Raw genomic sequence first — 6,670 nt, 5'->3', positions numbered from 1 at the left:
ACTAAGATATAGTGCAAACATCTCCTTTAACCTCGTATTGTTGATGTGCATAAGTGTACTTTGTGTACTCTTGCATGCACAAATTGAGGGAGAGTTTAGCCTATATCTTGTGAGACTAATGAATTCTTTCAAGTTCATGTTGTGTAGTCTCACACCTTGGAGAACATCAAATGAGGATGAATGGTTCCATAGAAATGAAGAATTTCTCTTAATTGTTTGAAGAGGATAAGTTTCTCTTTGAAATGTCAAGCCTATCAAAAGCTAAGATGGAAATTCATGATTATAATGGAGACCATGTGGCGTAGAACAAAGGTGTGTCACTCCATGAACTATTGTATTACAATTGTGTATCTAGGCTCTTACATGCTAGTGTGTGCATGTATATGCAATATCTTAAGTCACGCCATAAGGTTGCACTTGTGGTGACGATTAAAGAATCTCTAGATATTTGATTAATACCTCCTGTGGTGATGTCATAAGTTTGTCTTAAGTCATCTTAGTGAGGTATGAGTCAAACATGCTAACTTCTCAAGAATCTTGGTTTAAAATATTGCATATCATGTCTATTAGTATACCTTTTGGATTATGAGCAATTCCTTCAATTGGTACAATTTCACATTTTCGTACTTTATTTGTACCAAGGTACAGATTGTAGGACTTAATCCCCTAGCCTCACAAGTCGAAGTGCATAAGTTAAACAAGTATTCACCACTTGTATGCACACATTTAGGGGGAGAATAGTCTATGATTTGAATCTTTGATACTAACTTCATTTTCAAGTCTATTATGTGTGTAGTCTCAAATTAGAAAGGAATCTTCAGGCAAAGACAATCGCTTCCACTGCAAATTTGATGGCTATCAAAGATTCTTTGCTCCAATAAATGACAATCTTCATTTGATATCTTGGACATAAGTCACAACTATGCCAACAAGAGCTTGCTAATGAATTCTAAATCCAACACAAGTCTAGAAACCCCTTGAAAAGGTAAAACGCAAAGGTACATCACTTATGACACTTATCCATTATCTTTGTGCCATCTAAGGACCCTTTTCATAATAGTGTGTTCCCATCTTGCTTAATCATAATTTCTACCCTTTATATTCTTTGTATCCTTTTTGGAGATTTATGACAAAGGGGGAGAAATTTTGCATTAAAGCTTACCTTTAGTCTTATGTAACTAAGTGTTAGAAGACTTTAAAAAGGGAGAAATAATTAACAAAAGGGGAAGTCATAAGAAAAACATAAGATGTAGAAAATTGATGAGTGCATACTATGTCATGAACATCACGTTTATTTTATGACACACTGCACCCCATGAATAGTATGATATAAGTTGTCTCCATACTTTGACCCAAATATGTGCTTTTGGCATTTGAGTACAAAAGTGTTATTTTTCTGAAATGCACATATTTAGGGGGAGGAAACTATATCATAGGATTCAAAATCTTATTTATCAAATCTTATGTAAGCTTTAAATGTGTTGTCATCAATCACCAAAAAGGGGGAGATTGAAAGTGCATTCATCCCTTTTGTGAGTTTTGGTGATTTGGATAACAACACATTTAAAGGTCTAACGAGTTTGCTAAGTGTTGAACAGAAAATTCAGTATGATGAACATACTTAAATAGTGTATAATGATCAGTGAACAAAGGTTCAACACGAGGTTAAATAACCAATGAGACAATGCAAATAGATATAATATGATCTCTACATTGGTTTGAATATATGGACAAGACCTGAGAAATCACTACATACATATGATCAGAATAGAGGATGAAGTGATTAAGAGGATAGGTCAAGCCAAAGTGAATAAGATATGAGGAATCGTGAATTGGCTTGACCATATTACTATCAGTCCATATATGCTTCTATGAGAATCAAACTAGAGCTTGATTAATCTTAACAGTTATATCTAGAAGACATTCAAGCAAGGTTCACAATATTGAAGAAATTATTCTCTCAATGGATGCTCAAAATGATGTGACTCAAGAATGGCTTGATAGGGTGAAGATAGCAAGGAAAGGGCTTCGAGGAACTAAGCGAAGGTGAAGGCCAAGCGACGGCTTGTGGACCGAGGTTGTAACACACTAAATCTATCAAATGCAACCAACCCTAAATTCATTAATTGAAAACAACTCAGTTTGAATTATTAATTTCTAATAGAAAAAAAGAAATATTTATGTTTACAAATAATTAAAGTAGTCAAATAATTGAGTTTAACAAATTTTGTGAATGATTGAAATCTACCAAGTGTTTGTTGCATTCATTATCGGTGCATGATTTCTTTGTTTGCTAGTGAATTACAACAACTTTATTTTAATTTATTCTCTTTTGTAAGATCCAATTTATTTAAATAATAGAAATTTATGTAAAGATTATTTATTATTTTATTATGAATTTTATTTTTAAAATATTATTATTAGATTAATTATACTTTTTAGATTATTTAAAATATATTTATTCTAAATAATAACAAAACAAAATAAATTTTGAAATTAAGAAAAAAAAGAAAACTCACTCAACGCACGCGCACACACAACTTCACGTATTTAAAAAAATGAAACGCACGCACACACACTAGTGGCCCTTTGGCCTGCACACTCACGTCCAGCTGCTATCACCTTTTCTTTTTTTTTGGCTGGTAGATGGGCCCTACTTGAAAGAGTTTTCACCTTTCCTAGACCAAAAATTGGAACGCACGCTCCCATCCCTGCTAGGCGCCGCCGTTCCCTGATTTCTCTCCCTCCCTCTTCTCTCTCCATCCCCACCTCTCCTCCTCCTCTCTGCTCCCTTTCCCACGCGCCGCCAAGGAAATCGCCGAGGACTCCAGCCCTGTACCCCGCGTGCCGAAGCCCCTGCAGCCTCCCCGCGTCCTCCACTCATTCCTCTCTCTCCTCCCTTGCTCTCTCCCAGCGCTCGCCGCGACAGGAGCCAAGCGACCGCGCGACCCCGCGGTCGAGCGCCCTGCAGCGTCCGAGCTCGACCAGGCCGACAGCGCCCCAGCCGCGTCGCCCCTACCGAGCCACCCGCCCAAGGCCTCGACACGCCCGTGCCAGGAACCTGCGCGCCGAGCCCGACCCGACCGACCGCCCCGCGCCCACGCCCCGACCCGCGCTGCGCAGTAGCCGCGACCTCGCCCGAAGCCCGCGACAGAAACGCCCGTGCCCAGCCGTTCGTCTTCCTCTGCGTTATTGGTGATTCAATGCGTCCGTTTTTCCCTCCCCATTACTATCCTCCATGAGCCGACGCCGTTGATGGGCGTTTGAAGACGCCGACCGCCCGTTTGCTCTCTCCCAAGCGCTCTACCTCCTCCTCGCTGGCCTATAAAACCCACAGCCCGCGACGTTGTGCTCACCTCCGCGCTCGCCGCCTCGCCACACTGTGAGCTGCGCTTTGCCTCGCCTCGCTGTCGCAGCTCTGTCTGAACACTGTCTCCCGATGCAGTTCGTCGCGGTTATCGGACGCAGCCAAAGCATACCGCCTCCTCGCCAAGCTTCTCCACGCTAAAGCTCGTGCCCTCCTGCTGCTCGTCAGTCGATTGCCGATTGTCGTGCTCGCTCGACGTTGTCGTTGTACCCGTGCTGTTGTGCTCCTTCGCCGTCTCCGCGCCAAGCGTCGATCCCACGCCGAACGCCGTTGCTGACCCTCGTTCGCCGAAGCTCGATGTCATCGAATTTATTCCTGATGTTTCCTTCTACCTGTTGTCCTGGTGTGAGGTAGAAGACATTTTTCTTAGACTACCTCTAATGTACGTAGTAAATAGAATAGTTATCCCTGCTGTGATTTTCATCCATATTTTCCTACCTAAATAAAATAGAAATTTGTTTGATTAATTTCATAACAACGATGGTATAAACTATTTCCACCATTTTTTCATGCTTTTGCATCTTAATTTGAATTATGATCATTATAATTGGTTTAATGGTAGTTTTTTCGAATAAAAGATAAAAGAAAAGGGTGGATCACATTTTAACCAGAAATAAAAAATAGATAATTATATAATATTTGCTTATAAAATGTGATATAGTTTTTTTGTTAAACACATTCTCGTAACTTAATTGGAACATGTGTATCATAATCATTTATTTGTAGATTTTCTAAATAAAAAGATAAAAGTATAGAGTACTTATTTTCCTAACCAAAAACATTATAAATTTAATTACACGTTTATCTTCCTCATAAATCTTGATTTATATTTATATTCAGATTTTGTTAGTTTATGCGTATATATTGTCTATTCACACTAAGAAATAATAGAGTTTTCTATAATATTAAAATGACTTAATTAGATGCTCATACCCTCATAACTAAATTAAATCGATAGTTTACATAATGTCGGATATAGTTTACTTATTGATGAATTAGATCATTAGTGCCTAAATTAAAACTAAAGATAAATAAGAGCTTCATTATCTTTTCTCGTAATTTATTAATCAAACCTATAGTCAATTTGTACATAACTAGATATATGGCATGATTAATCATTTCATAGATTTTAGTCCACATTATATATATCACTTAGTTTTTCCGAAAGGATAAAATAAAGTAATAAGAGTTGAAGTTCTTTTATAACTTAAAATGTTACTTTATATACTGACTTCAAATATAATAGTATAGGCTATGTGTTTTCTAATAAAAATAAAATATAGTTATTTGTTCATTTCCTTTTACACGACAATCCACTTAAGGGCCCATAACCTAGATTTTCATAAAATAGGTGTTTAATAATAATGATCTTTTCATATTAGATCTATTTAGACTTATATCTTAATTTATCATAAGTGAAGGTTTAACAATGATTTATAGTATGTTCCATAATACTTCTAAAACTAGTAACGAGTTTCGTAGCCCATTAACCTTAGATATATAACATATATCTTTTCTAAAAAGGTTTAATATTGTTATAACATGTTTTATCATCTTATAAACCCTTAATCTAGACGTATCACGTATGACGTTTTGTAAAAGATTAAAATTGATGAACCCAATATTTGTATATTTTAATTAAGATATTTTTAAACTCATGACTTGTTTTATAAAGTATAGAACACATTTTTCAAAAGAATACCTTTTTATTATAACCCTTGCGTTTAATGTTTTGAAAAGCGAACATTCTTTTCGTTAGGCTTTCTCTTAACTTTACGTATGGTGAATGTTGTATGTTATTGAGTGGTGTTTGTTTCTTCTTGTTTGTTTGTGTGATATTCAGTGGTTGATCTAGTAGTTAAGAATCAAGATCTACTCCGATCCGTGGAAGAACCTCAAGTTTTCAATAAGCAAGACAAGTGGACTTCTCCCTCTGCATACTCTGTTTGATCCCAAACAATACATTTAATAAAGTTTATTCTTTTGGATATATATGCATAATTTGACGGGTTACCTATTTAGATAACCTTTCCAACCTTATTCCTTGATCAAACCTGGGAATTATACTTTACATTAGTAGCTATGCTATTGCTACAACTTAACTTTATGCAGTCACTCCCGCTGATGATATCAATGTTCCAAATGGTAAGTTTACATTATTGTTGTTAATCCGATGGTTAAACAAGATTATTGCATATTAATTGGAACATGGAGTGACCACCCGGGAAAACAGTGCAACCACGAGTGCTATCATGGCTCTGGCTTTGGTAATTAGCTTTATATGCTTAGTTCCTGGCAACCTTACCTGAAATATGGGCAAGAGGGGGAGCGGTAGGTGTTGGCAACCCACGTTAACATGGGGACGTATTCTTGTCTAAGGTACCTCACCCAGGGGCCCTCCACCATCGTCTTTAGAAACCTTAGCGGGTTGCTTCGTATTAAGTGTATTTTGTGAAAGCCTCATAGTGGATCCCTAGCCACTCACCTCGGAAGTGTTTACGGGTTTTGGCCGACCCAGACTAGTGGGGATACATGGCTTGTGGGTAAAGTTGTACCACCTCTGCAGAGTGTAAAACTGATATATCAGCCGTGCTCACGGTTATGAGCAGCCTAGACTCCTCACATGATAATTGAACTTGAAGATGGAAATAAATTGAGATCCGATGATCTGCCAATGGTTTGCTTAAGTGGTTTCACTTAAGTGTTTTTGATATACTCATATTCCTTTGTTTAAATGGGATATTTGGGGATTCACACTTATTAGTAAGACAGGTGTTGTTAATAAAATGTTGACCAACTAAAATGCTTACTGCTCAACCTTAGCCTCACCTTGTTATACCTGCATTAATTTTTCCCCACTTGCTGAGCCCCGACCATAAGTGAGCTCACCCTTGCTAATATTTTGATCAGAGGGTGATGCTGGAGACTTTGATGGAGATTTTATCGACGAGGAATTCTAAGTCTAACGATACGTCGGTCATCTTCTTGTGGGAGATTGCCCCTGTTATTTATTTCCGCTTTACTTTGATGTGATACTTGTTCAAGATACAATGATACAGATGATGTAATAAAGTATTATACTCTCTCTTTACGCCTTTATTGCATTGTCTTTTGATATATTACACTGGTGACGTCAACATATGTGTGGAAATGGATCCTGGCACACATATGGTATGCGCTCGGTTCTACCCCCTGGAACCGGGTGTGACAGAGGTACCATGGCTAAGGTGAAGAAGAGAGTACTTGCACTAAGTCGATGAACTAATCAGCTATGAAGAGTTATAACATGTTGATGCATCAGCA

At 37.7% G+C, this 6,670-nt stretch overlaps 1 long non-coding RNA gene across 1 annotated transcript; it reads left to right on the top strand.

The window, feature by feature from the left end:
* The first annotated feature begins 2,727 nt into the window (after positions 1-2,727).
* Positions 2,728-3,834, top strand: LOC103626503 (uncharacterized). Its single transcript, XR_552979.3, has 2 exons — positions 2,728-3,382; positions 3,446-3,834. It is a non-coding gene; the product is annotated as an uncharacterized lncRNA (long non-coding RNA).
* Positions 3,835-6,670: the final 2,836 nt, after the last annotated feature.

Source organism: Zea mays, chromosome 5 (assembly GCF_902167145.1).
Source record: "Zea mays cultivar B73 chromosome 5, Zm-B73-REFERENCE-NAM-5.0, whole genome shotgun sequence".
NCBI lineage: Eukaryota > Viridiplantae > Streptophyta > Magnoliopsida > Poales > Poaceae > Zea > Zea mays.
The sequence above is the reverse complement of the archived record's forward strand: the minus strand, read 5'-3'. Positions and strand labels throughout refer to the sequence as shown.